This window comes from Zerene cesonia, chromosome 8 (assembly GCF_012273895.1).
Source record: "Zerene cesonia ecotype Mississippi chromosome 8, Zerene_cesonia_1.1, whole genome shotgun sequence".
In the NCBI taxonomy this organism is placed as follows: domain Eukaryota; kingdom Metazoa; phylum Arthropoda; class Insecta; order Lepidoptera; family Pieridae; genus Zerene; species Zerene cesonia.
In genome coordinates this window covers 1,694,788-1,708,952 of record NC_052109.1, presented here as the reverse complement: position 1 = coordinate 1,708,952, position 14,165 = coordinate 1,694,788, and the positions used below count along the sequence as shown (strand labels likewise).

Sequence of the window (14,165 nt, the reverse complement as noted above, 5' to 3'; positions counted from 1 at the left end):
TCGTTATTTTTATTTAATACTAGCAGTCCGCCCCGGCTTCGCCTGTGATACATATATAGCCTTAAGCCTTCCTTAATGGATGGGCTATCTAAAACTGAAGAGAGAATGAGAATTTTTCAAAACGTACCGGTACTTCCTGAGATTATCGCGTTCAAACAAACAAACAAACTTTTCAGCTTTATTATATTAGTATATATTCTGTAGAAGAGCTCAACACCCCATTATAGTATTAAAGATAATAGGTATGAGGGTAACTTGTGTATTGTGCGTTACATATTTATGTTTTACATGATGTGTATGGGTATCAAACGCAAAGAGGTGACATTTAAAAGTAGAGAACCTAAAAATAAATTTTTAAATAAAATCCTATTGTATCTTCTTGTACTAGACAAGATAATAGTGTAATTTACCAAACTCACCATATTCCGAGTGGGCAGTAACATAGCAGTAACGGAACGGTCAGTGAAAGCGTCACTAAACGAAATGCAGGATGTCACAAAATAGATGTTTGTGAGACAATGGCGAGCGACTTTGAACATTCAATTTTATTGAGCGTACATCTCTCCTCTATGTACATAAAATTCTCGTGTTAGTTACCATACTAATCGGTGACGGCTGGGCCAATTCTAATGAAATTTTGTGCGCGTATCGGGTAGGTTTGAGAATCGTCCAACATCTATTTGTCATACCCCTGAATGATAAGAGTAAGACAGAACAGCATTTGTCGGGTCAGCTAGTTATATTATATATTAAAATCCACAATAAGACAAAGCACATCGTTTTCAATTATCCAATAATTCACTCGTACAAAGTACCTCCCTACCCAGCTATTGCGAGAAATACAAAAGAAACACTAAATCCCTAAACTCAAGGCGTGGTCTGGTATATATTAATTAATGACAAATTTCTTTAAAAGAAGGAGGTTAATCAATGGTTGGCACGGTCATAAATTAGATGGGTGACCTTTTTATGTACTTGCTCTTTAGCTTACTAATAAGAAACCCGATTTCTTTGCTTGTCTCGACTCCAACGACGGCATGACAATGTAAAGACAAAAAAAAAAAAACAATTTCAATAACACATTTCGTAAACATTATATTAAAACGTACATTCTGACATAACGAAACATTGAATTTGCGACCAAATCGAGTTATCACTTATCAATTAAAGCACGCGTGATATCACTGTACACCTGACGATAAGAGATAAAACAAACGCGGCATTGCCGGAATCTATTACGAAATCAACGTATAAATAACCAAATGGGCCGAGTGCTAATTTTGTCGCATATCATTTGACGCCCGGAACACATATAGCGGAATAATACACATATATATATCCTACGCGATGGGAGACATGGAGTTTACCTGCTCAAAATATTAATTTTAACCTAAACCGAATAGGTTCAAAGTTATGATCGATAAATGCCGATCTTGAACTAAATATATCAAATTATTTTCTGGGTTTCAATAAGAAATAAATTATTAATTTAATTAAGAAAGCATCACTTAGTATGTAAAACAAAGTCGCTTTCCGCCGTCTTAGTGTGTGTCTGAATGCTTAGATCTTTAAAAGTACGCAACAGACTTTGATGGATTGTTTTCAATGTACAGAGAGATTTAAGAGGAATTATACGATTATTTAACATCCATTAAACTTGTCCGAATTTAACGCGTGTGAAGCTGCGGGCAAAAGCAAGTATTCATATTCCTATAAAACAAAACATACACCAAAAGAAGATCCCGAAATTTTTATAACATCACTCGTCAATAAAACACTTATATGCCCATCGAAAGAACACAGCTCTGGGCTGTCAATCTTAGCCCAGAATCAAATGGATCAGGGTAGATTACATTACAGCACGTCTTATAAACAATTGGTAGCATACGAGCCGCGAAACATCTGTTTACTTTACCCGCATCCGGGACGGCGCACCGCGATCAACCTGTTCAGTTTATACACCTAGCTAGTACACGCGACTGCGTCCGTATTCGATCTATAAATAACACACATTCTACGAAACAAAGTTGGGTTAGTTTATAAACATGGCTATATCCCTATTTATAAATATAAATTTGGATTTATAAACAGCTCGGTGGTGGCTTGGGCGATGCTTTTATAAATCATCTATTGGAAATACTCAAAAAAGTGTAAACAACTCCCAACACCATGGCCGTTGCATGGAATTCGTTGCGCGGTATTAAATAATGCAATGAATACATCTTAAGTGCAATTGCACGAAATACGAATATATCAAATAATAAGCGTCACCTTCCAACCTTTCTATCCACAGCTCATGCATATTTCATCATCCATTAAAACAATAATAATATAATTAAATTAATATCATTTACAGTAGAATAACGCGGTACATTTTAAAACATTTTATTTACAAATCTCGCTCAATGGATCAGTGTGGCGTGCTGATAAAAAATTATTTAGAATCAAAACATCTATTTATAAAGTTACATTCAAAATCTTCTAACATGATACTAAATACATTATATATATATATATAAATAAATTGGTAAATATACAAATTATAAACTGAATAACTAGCTATTGGATGCTATATAAAATTTATCTATGATATAGATATGAGAATTTTCCTAAATAATACTCGCAGACAAAAGATTACGACGCATAAAAATTACAATCATTATTTAGTTGCACGGTGACAGAAATGAAATTTAAGCTGTACATTCATGAGCGGAAGTATGATTCTTTCGTGTATACATCACCAATAAAGCGAACGTGCTTTGACCAGCAGTGATACCTAGTCGTAAATGCAATTCGTACGAAAAAACATTTCTTTATCCCTAAAAGCTATCTACAATTTTTTATAGATAAGATTATCCGTACACGATAATCACAACAGCGTACAACACAATATTGTACTTTTATTGCCTTTTAATATTATACTGCTTCACTTATTTATATTTATATAACATATAATATCTATAGTATATACACCACCTACTTGTGCACTTTCTCTGTATTGTTTCGTTGTTTTGGTTGGAAGAGATGGCTCTGTAGCCATACGATCGCCTATCGTTGTGTGTACAATAAAGTATCATTTATTCATTTGATATTTCTTAATGTAGCTGTATTCAATGTCAACTTTTCTTCCATGTTTTGAACAAAATAAACTGTGCAATTAAGAGTCATCTTTCAAAGATATATACGCTAATAGCATTCAAACCTTGAATTAAAAACACGGTAATATTAATTCAAATAAAGGAACGCTTCGCTCACACATTCCTTATTCACACGATGACGTCACCCAGGATCCGCTCCCGTCCGCGCCGTATTGTTGAGAGCACAACAGATTTCGGATGTGTCAGTTATATGAAATTGCCTCCAATTACACCCGTGGGGGACATGTTGTGACGTCATCAATTACACCCGTCCTTCTGCGAGCCTTGCACGCCGTTGAATTACAACGATTAGCCAATTGAATTGAAAGACATTGATGCGAGATTTTATATTTGAGTGAAAGAACCCATATATTATATAATACGATCGAAGAAAGTACTATATAGAACACACGAATATAGGTATAATATACGTATAACCTAGGTATATTATATAACATTTTTATGAAATTTTAATTCAAGGAAAGATTTAGAAATACAAAGATTTAAAACATTTTGTAAGAGGCAATGCACTTTAACAGGATATTTAATTACATCGATTATTATTATTGGTCGCACTAGCTCGTTACTTTCTCGAAGATAACTTCAAGTAGGCAAACTCGAAACGATACAATTTTCCCCATCAATTAGCCAACACTACTCGATAAAATCCTGTTACCGCAACAGGGTTGCCACCACCTTATCACCGTATTAAAATTAATAATCACAAATACAGAGACATTCATTCCACTACATTTCTCATGCTAACTCAATGTTAGTGTAGGCACTGCTACGGAGAAACGCTTTCTAAATATATTTTCAAACATCCGGTGAACTATGTACAACCGATAAAAAAATATTACATTTGTTAATTTTAATTGTGTTAATATAATGTAATTAATTTTCAATTAAAACCAAGTATTGTTCTAACAATTCACGATGCTTGGAGACTTTTGGTGTCCGAGGCCACGATCGGCTTGGGTCGTTGCGCCATTGACGTATTTATTGTTCTAAACATATTTTCCGTGTCATAGTTAGCTAACAGCCCTATGTTTGCGTACACCCGGAAATCGATTAAAGCTGACAGAGCACTTCCTACACCGTATCGAACTTCACACGACGCCTCGATACATCCTCGTATGTAATCGTAAATTGATAGTCGCTTTATTCACAATCGTTTTGTCACAGGAAAATCATTGTGTGTCATTTCATTTAATGTAACGTAATTTCCTTTAATAAATTTCATTTGAGTTCAATCGGTTATAAAAATAATACGTTTGATACAATTCACAGTCATAAGCTAATTCATGTAGGTATGTATCTATATCGAGGCAAAATATAGTTATTTACTGCTCGTTATTTATTGTATGAATTATAATTCATAATGAGCCATTTTCTTACGAACATTATACTCATTAACATGTGTATCACTATTGATATATATATTTAATATGTACGATAGATGTCATCATGCTTTATCTACAATAATTAAGAGCAAAAGTTAAAATCTAAATGAAGTTCTTTGAAAAGCTGCATAATTGACATTAATCTTATACCTTTAAACGAGCAATTCTTGTATATATATATATATATATATATATATATATATATATATATATATATATATATATATATATATATATATATATATATATATATATATATATATATATATATATATATATAATATTGGAATCTCGGAATCGGCTCCAACGATTTTCATGAAATTTAGTATATAGGGGGTTTCGGGGGCGATAAATCGATCTAGCTAGGAATTTTTTTTAGAAAATGTCATATTCGTGTTTTATTCGTGTTTTTTTTCCTGACATCTATTGGTGAATAATAATACTATTTTGTTCGTAGATAGCTGGACAACTGAAATAACACATAGGCACTTTTTATACCTATATTCCTACGGGATACGGACTACCGCGGTTTCAACCGCGGGTCACAGCTAGTTTATAATAAATGATAATATGGTATACCGTATTTTTGCGACATTCATGAAATTTCTACTATATCTGGATAATGATCAAGGATAAGGTTAAAAGTAAAATGTTTTAGCCCTCAATAACATTAATTACTAGCCCCGGCTTCGCCAATGGTACATATACCCTAAAGCCTTTCTCAATAAATGGGCTATCTAAAACTGAAAGAATTTTTCAAAACGGACCAGTAGTTCCTGAGATTAGCGCGTTCAAACAAACAAACTCTTTAGGTTTATAATATTAGTATTGATAACATATTCGCATCCTATAAACACATCGCGCTTATGCGATATGCAGTTAGACATAATTATAGTTGTCGGATAAACGCGCATAATGTAAACACATGACTCAAGATCACTTCCGATAATTGATGGTGTTTTCTCACTGTTTTTCCTCGAAACGGTGCGCGTGATACAACAATGGGTTTCAGAGTTCTGTCATAATTGTTTACTGGTGTGGTATGGGGCTGATGCATTTAACATATGTTATTGATAATTTTTTAAGTAAAACAAGAAACATTATTATGAAAAAAAAAACCCGACGGCAAAGTTTTTGGTTTTATCTTTCATTTAATATCGCCATTTTGTTTAGATATATACATGGCCTACGTTACTACTCGTCCAGCAGTTTGGTCAGTAGGGCGTGCCAAAGACATACGTATACACTAAAAACACATTTCCCTCCTTCTGACAGTCAGGTAACAAAGATACGTTTACGCGAAAGAAGAAGTTCTTTGGGCAAAGGGAAAAAAACATAATGAATCAAAAAGTCTAGATAATTATAAGTAGGACTCCCGTTAACAAAATTAGTCGTACGTAAAAAACTTTAATAACAAGGAAAACACTTCATACTTTCCAAATCTAAACCAACAAGCCAATTCACAAAATTATACCGAATTCAACGAATCTGTGGTTTGAAGCGCGTGAAGAAGGGTCGTGGAAGCCATTGAGAAGCTGTTTTCCTTGTGAATACAGTCTATACCTATATTTATCCTCTAATCAAAAACTATAAACCGATTTTGATGAAACATACTATAATGTCTATATTGGATCATAACCAACAAACACTTAAACACACACGACATAATTTCAAAGTTTTTGAATACCTAATTCGTGGAAAGCGACTAAATACAGTAAATAGTCGAAAAACAATAAAAACGCTCCTCTATTGAGTCAGGAAGAATATTCCTAAAATTAACACAAAACAAAACGTATTATTCGTGTAAAAAGTAACACGTCCCAAATGGCTTTAATTATTATGTCACCGCCAGTTTAATAATAAAAATACAATGATTCATATTGCAATAACACGACTAATAAATATACTTATAGATATATTTATATTGTATATACTAATAAACATATCACTTACATTTTCAACTGTTTAACTTTTACTGAATAAGTAAAAGCAGATATTGTGGCGGACGAATTCTTACATTTGTAACTAACCAAAACCTGCGGCCCCTTGACTAAGAGCGAATTCGATCGAACTCTGACAATATATTGGTAGAATAATTTAAGTAAGTAATTATGTTCAGAGTTCGTAATACACAATTTAAAGAATACACGAAGTATTTAACGTACTTATCAAATGGAAAAAAGTTACATGTCGATATTACACTTCCATTTTATTTCATTGTTCCACTCACATAGTTATGTTTGCTCAAACAAACGTTTGCGTTTATCGACCGTTTAAGTATTTGCATAATTAAACTCATACTCACACGATCCAAGCAAAATGTATTTTCCAACTACAGCAAAAAGTGTTATGAACTAGAGAAAATACTAGAAAAACTAGTTCAGAAACCCAACTTTCAGCGAGAGAGCAAATGCATCCGGAAATGGAAAGGTTATGTTTCGCAAACGATTAGTTCCTGCATAGTGCATGCTCGTATTATTTACATGGTTGGTGCGTAGGCTACATTGCATACGGTAGCGGTGACAAAGACCATTACGTGAATAACATACTAAAAGTGTAACTTTCTGTCTGCTCGTCTCTACGCTTTCACTGGCTCACTGCTTTATCGATATGTTGGAAACTTTGTCAGTTTGGAAATCGCCGACTAAATAAGAATCGTTGGTGATAAAACTAAATGGCGCATAAAAAAAAGATTTCGATATAATTAAAAATTATTTATGATTATTTTGCGAAATGTAGATAAATACCAAAACGTTTGATCAGACTAAATATTAATAAACGCGCTTAAAAATTTGGGAATAATTTTGATGAACGCATTCGGGACGCAAAAAAAGGATTTTATATAAGCAATTGATAACACAACTTCGAAAGAACCATATTATCCCAGACGAAATCTGCACACCAGCGCGAGTATCGGCAAATAAAAACCACCATAAGCCGTACCTACGACACAATCCTCAGAGCAATTAAACTAACCATCGCTTATTATATAACCGAGATGTCAGTCAACGACCGTGACAGGCGATGTTACTTGGCCGATCACTAACGGTACCGCGATAATACCTACCAGCGCTTAACTCCTCCACGTCACCACGTGCCACCTAACTACACTAGTATAATCAAAATATGGTAGCTATAAATATGAATGCAATGTGAGCGTGGAGTAGAGTATTGCTGCCTCATATTTTCACTTGCAAAAAACTATAAGACCTTGAAGGCCTTGAAGCATTCAACCATTTATCACAAACTACAAGGTAAACCAAGTCAACTACCAGGGCCAAAATCCTAGATCTAGATCCTACACCTACTTTCTACGTACTTACGTACTACTGTGCTTGAGCATCCTATACATAAAAGTCCAGATTAAGATAGAGTAAGCGGCCATTGCGTTGCCCTATAGGCTTTGCATTTTTACCATATCATACAAAGACGCTATAAAAACATCGTGGTGTGGCTGAACGCTAAGTCAGATCCACGGCAAGGAGAGCAATGACGCTCGATTGTACAATTACGTTACATTATGTGATTAAGCGAGCACGTACGGCATATTTCATATAATCGTCGGATATGAACTTAATTGAAATTATCCATTGCTTGCGGGCCAACTAAAAGGAATTTTAATTCATCCGCCTAAATCAGCGTGTATTTTTAAAATATGTATGCATATTAACCGATGACTATGTTTTGTTACTGTTTAAGTAATACATATTGAGACCAACTCATTTATCAGGCGATAATTTAAACACATCTGTTTTTGTTATTAATCATTTATATGGCTGATTAATTAACTTTCAATTAGGCTATAAACCAGCCAGTGATGGTTGTTCCCTCTGCAACAAAGCCGCATTACACCGTATATCGAAGTCAAACATGCAGCGCAATATATGAGGCAGCATGTTATCAAGTAAACTTTTGATTAAATCCAAACAATGGTTAAAGCTACTGACTACGGTACACTGCTAACAAGCCGATAAGCCTACAATGGACTTGGTTAGGCGCACGGCTATGCAAAACATCCGCCTACGCAAACGATATTAATTATTGACAGTTGTTCTATGAAAGAATAAGCCTTGAGCGAATTTTTCACGTAGATATATAAATATATTTCCGATATCCTTTTTTTTCAGTGCTGAACAGAATTGGGACAAGAAGAGATGAGTCCCTTTTTGCATTTCAAGACACAATAGACTTATGTCATAGTTTAAATTTTGAAAATTGCAACTTTATTCCTCTCGCCAATCCTCTCTTAATCCTCAATTATGCCTCTCCAAGTGTTCATAGGCGGTGGCAGCGGTTACCATCAGACGTCCACCAGCTCCATTACCGACTGTGACATAAAAAATAAAACTTACACGTGCAAAGTGGCCAATCCATAGCTAACAGAAGTGTATATTAAATACAACAAAAATTTTAACTAATCATGAACTACATTGCAACTCGTTATGGACACTGGCTCGCATAACTTAGTGCAATTAACTCTAGTAATATTTAATAATGCGTATATTATTTCATTCGCCAATTGTAAATAAGGCATTGCACTTGCCCCCAAAAGACGTCGGCCTTCAGTAATTCGTCTATTCTAATATGCACAAGACACCCGTGACCTCGATAACTATGCACTTCTCCATGCTCAGTGAATCATTATGCATTGTTATCAATTTAAAATAATTTCTGTTTAGTTTGTCATTGTAAATGAAATTAAAACTACATCTTAAGTAAATAAAAATATTGCCACTATTATAAAACTAGCTTGACTCACGTGGTAGCTACCTGCCTGGCTAAAATGTCTTGTGTGCTTATTCCAACTATAATCTCTCTACTAAATTTACTACAGATCCGATTTTAATACGTCAAAGATCAACAACCTTCATCCACACATCACATTTATAATATATGTATACATAAGAGGCATTTAAATACATAGTATCATTTCTTGAGTCTTCTACAATCATAATTGGATTAACTTGTTCTCAAGTCATGAACCGGCTAAGTACGAAAAGATGATTAAGTATGTACTTGCTGTAACCCTAATCATTTTAATATCATACGGCTTCAGTATTAAACGGGCAAGTTACGCAATACAATACAACGCCATTCAAATATTTCAAATATTACACTTATAAATTTATAAGAGAACAGATTGATAACTATGAATCAATTTAGGAAGGAAATTATTAAAATATTTATTACTAGCTGTAACACGTGGCATTCATGGTACCCGAGTGAAAAGTAGCCTAAACCCTAATACACACTATAATCAATCCCTGTACCATATTTCATACAAATACGATAAGCTGTTTTCGCGTGAAAGAGTAACAAACATCCTTCCATACTTACTAACCTTCACATTTAAACTATTAGTAGGATTGCATGTACGATCAACCCCAAACTTTGTGAAAATTGTGAGTAAATATTTTAATGACAAAGTAGTAGGCATTACGTCATATTTATTTCGCTACATTAGCTCTATTTATAACGTGAAATTAAAACAATTTAGTTTATATAATCGTACGTAGCCGGCCTTGCGGTCAGCCCTTCGTTGCGAACGCATCATGTTTCAAATGGGTTACAAGATCTATTAAGAAATGAGTCAGAGCTGTGTACTTAAATAGTTATAATTTTAACAAAATCTCGTTGCCAAAATGAGAATAACGAGAATGAAAATGAAGTTTTAGGCACAGCATAAGTTGAGTTATATTTTGATGAAATCTATCAATCCACGATATTCCAATGTGTTTCGTTATTTCATGAAAGTGTTGATATATTTAATGGTTTTTCTATTCTGAATTAAGTATGACAAACGAAAATTTCATCAATTCTCGAAACATACTACGATGCACTTGGATCCCCATTAAACATAGAAAATCGCATAATATGTACAATATACTTAATCGAGATTGATAAACAATTGAATACTGTATGTTACTCGGTCCAATTTGAGACAAACGATAATTTTTATAACAAAAATAACGACAAGAAAACTAAAGTCAATAAAAGACACAATTTCCACTGAGAAAGAAATAACAAATTATTTTATGAAATAGAAATGAAAGAAAACAAGACGCAAATCCCCGACAGGGTAATTAATTATTCAACTTCGAGGAACGTGAAACAATCGAGTTGTACCAAGTAAAGGATCTATTACTGTGGATTTATATTAAACTTAAAGTGATAAAATATTTCTTAAGTAATTACTGGAACTTTCGAGGAAATGTTCCTTATTAGAAACAATATCAATTAAAGTAATAATAAACGAATTTTCAAATCAACGAGGTTCGATTCCTCGCAAGGATATTGATTTTTTTTTAAATCCGATCAGTATTAGTTTTCATCAAATCGTGACTCAGCGACAGTGACATCCAGCGTTTTTCGATAGTGCTGTTAGTATCGGACTTCGCCCTCCACGTCCAGTTGAAAAATTCATCTTGTATAACAATAATTCGGTCGCCAAATCACATGTATTAAGCAAACACGCCACACAAATTCTACACATAAAATGAACTGAAAAAGAAATGTCTCCTTAAAAAAATTCATCCAATTAAGAGATTATTTTACATGGGATTAGAGACGTGCGTAATTAAGATGTTAATGACGTCATATATGTGCAAACCTCACAAAGAGCGATGCATTTACATGGCCAGGGCTGTGTATATGAGTCACGCATTTCAACACAAGTATATCGCCGAATTAACTTCCGTAAATACGACCGCGATAATGTTATATACACAATCGCTTTGTTTCTTTACATTACGAGCACTTGAATTACCTACAACTGCGTTATATGTAAATTTTATAACGTTGTTAAGCGGTCTTTATTAATGTCTAGATATGGAGGCAATTTATCTCTTATGTAGGTTTCTTTGTTTGTGGGGTATATAGTTAATAGGTTTTTAAGGATTCATAAATGTTGATAAAAGCTACTGGTAGACGGGGATTCTCTATACAAAATAAAAATGTCTATAGCCTGAACCTATGAATGAATTTAATGATGTTTTATACAGATAACCGTTGTCATGGAAAAGTGTATTTTTATTGTGAAAACTAAGGGTTTGAAATACGGACTGGAAATTATATAATTCCACACCATCACAAAGATGCAAGCCGTGGGTTGCATATCAAAGTATTCGCCAAGATGATTTTAAAGAATGAAATTTTAAACTAATTTTTTCCGAGTTGATAATGTTAAATGCAACAAATTATTATTTATTGGTACATCTTAACTTGGCAAGTGCTTACTTGTAAACATTACAATTATCCATGAAGCATGGGATAATTGTTTAAGACTCATATATTTGTGAAGGGAACCTTACTAACCTACCAACGTCATGCCTGGGTTGAGTAGGAACGATGGCGAAAATTAAATGTGTCATTAACAAATTATGTACTTTAACGTTTCAAACTATCAATATCAACTGTCCCACTATCACGATTCATGTGATAAGAGAATTTAACGACTATTTGTACGTCACGAGGGCAACAGTTCCTACGAATACAGGAGGTCTTTCGGGTCAGCTTGTACCAGTATAATATAGGCAGTGTCTATGTACACAGTTACCATTGTCACCGTAACTAATGGATTAACTACAAAACTCCCGAATTGTAGTGACGTCGCCGGTTGAGCGGCAAGCCTTTGTTTGATCGTGATCGTTGGTTCTCCGCCGTACATGTGTATGATATGTCGTGTATTGCACTGAAATGGGGGTGGTTCTTGTAGACATTTATCAAACCTTTACAACTAACAATTAAATACCCTCTTTAAATGTTAAATAGCAAAAATTCAATAGCTATAGTAATTACCCTAACACTAATAAGTGATAGGAACTTTTTATGGTGAATCAAAACTACAAATCAATAAAATCTTCTTTTAATTTACTAATTATTTCGAGTTCATACAGATCCTTATTCATTGTAAAGTATTTGTATAAACATAAAATTACAATAACGTACCTAAAAGTATGCGATATCGTAAATTAGTTCGGTTAACATTCTTTTATTTTAAAAGGGACGGAAATATATATCTCAAACAGATAAAAAGTACGCAACCATATGATATATCATGGAGAGCGACGAATTGAATCAATCATTAACGAATACTGCGCAAAATCCCGTTATGCTAATCCTGAGCCTCCTTTGTCCCTCGCCATAAATCGTGGCTGGACATGAAACAATGTAACATTGCAAATTTAATCCATCTAAGGATACAAGGCGCACAAACAATTGATGTTATTTAAAGAGAGGAACATAAAACATTCTTCTTTGCGAATTGATTACGTTTTAAAGACGCAATTTTGTTAGACTTTATATTTTTAAGTTATATTGTTAAGCATTTTGTTCAAGCAATAGATGAAAATAAAAAATTGTTATAATTGTTTATGCTTAATAGAGTCAAAGTTCACTGGGAACAATGGCAATTTTAGTGTTTCTAAAATATCATGAATATTAAACAGTAACATTTATGCTAAAATTCTTTTATAAAAACACAATGTTGTTGTTGGATGTGGATGAATATTTATTCATCCGTATATTAAAACTGCTAGAATAATAAGTTTTAATTTTTTACACTACAATGCAAAACTACAAGACATTTTTTGGTAAATACAATACTCTAAAATGGAGCCAATATATAAGCCAATAAAATGGAGCCTCTGGGTCAAGTATCAAATATCAATATGATCAATCCCGCCTGATGGTAAGGTAAGATGTAGCATACATTCTAGAAGGAACCATTTTTTCTTGTTTTGCGTTCTACTTTTTATTTATACTTTTTATTCACACATACAATGTAAGGATAGAAAAAGGAAGTGTGTTCCTTTATTAACATTAGGAATTCCATCCAGTGTTACTGTCCATCCAGTTTAGACACATAAAAACTTTAGGGCCTGCTTCTCAATTGCTAATAATAATGAAACAATAATGAATCTATTTATTTAATTGTATCAGCATTTTATAATGTATATGAAAAAAAAAACAATTAATGCATTTAACACAAGTTCTTTAGATCACAAAATAACTATTTAAATATATAGATTAGAAATTAATTAAAAATATGCAAAAATGTAATGAATTAAAAAGGATTTAAAATACAAATTTACACATTTACACACAGTTAACATTGAATACATTTATTATAAGTATGTAATATTGTATCTGGAGTGAAAATAGAAGGGTTTCTTATAAATTGTGAAAACCGTAATTTTTTTTTTACTTGTTTGTGACAAAAGGAGAAAATTCCAATATAAAGAGTTCATTGGATTTTTTTTGTTATCCTGGCAATATAATAATGAAAAATAGAGGTCAATATACAATATAGCTATAGACAGAGGAGTCTTAAGATAAATTTGGATGATAAGGAGATAAATAAGGACTGTTAAGATAAACAGCATAGCTTAATTTGCAAAATAAATATACATACTATAATAAAGGGTTATAACTAATGACCTTAAATACAGGTTCTTTAGATACCTGGCCAAGGCACTAATCTGACATACATTTTAAAGTTGAATAAATAGTTTTATTTGTCAAATCAATTGATGTGGATTTTTAATTGCTTATTTATTATTCAAGTTTAAAAGTAGGTACAGTAGGTAGGTAACTTGAAATTTAATAGCATTACTAGATCACATAC

At 33.1% G+C, this 14,165-nt stretch overlaps 1 protein-coding gene across 5 annotated transcripts in view; it reads right to left on the bottom strand.

Moving 5' to 3' along the window:
- LOC119828386 (phosphofurin acidic cluster sorting protein 1) overlaps positions 1-14,165 on the bottom strand; it is a 92,015-nt gene that overhangs the window by 76,782 nt on the left and 1,068 nt on the right. The window lies entirely within an intron of this gene.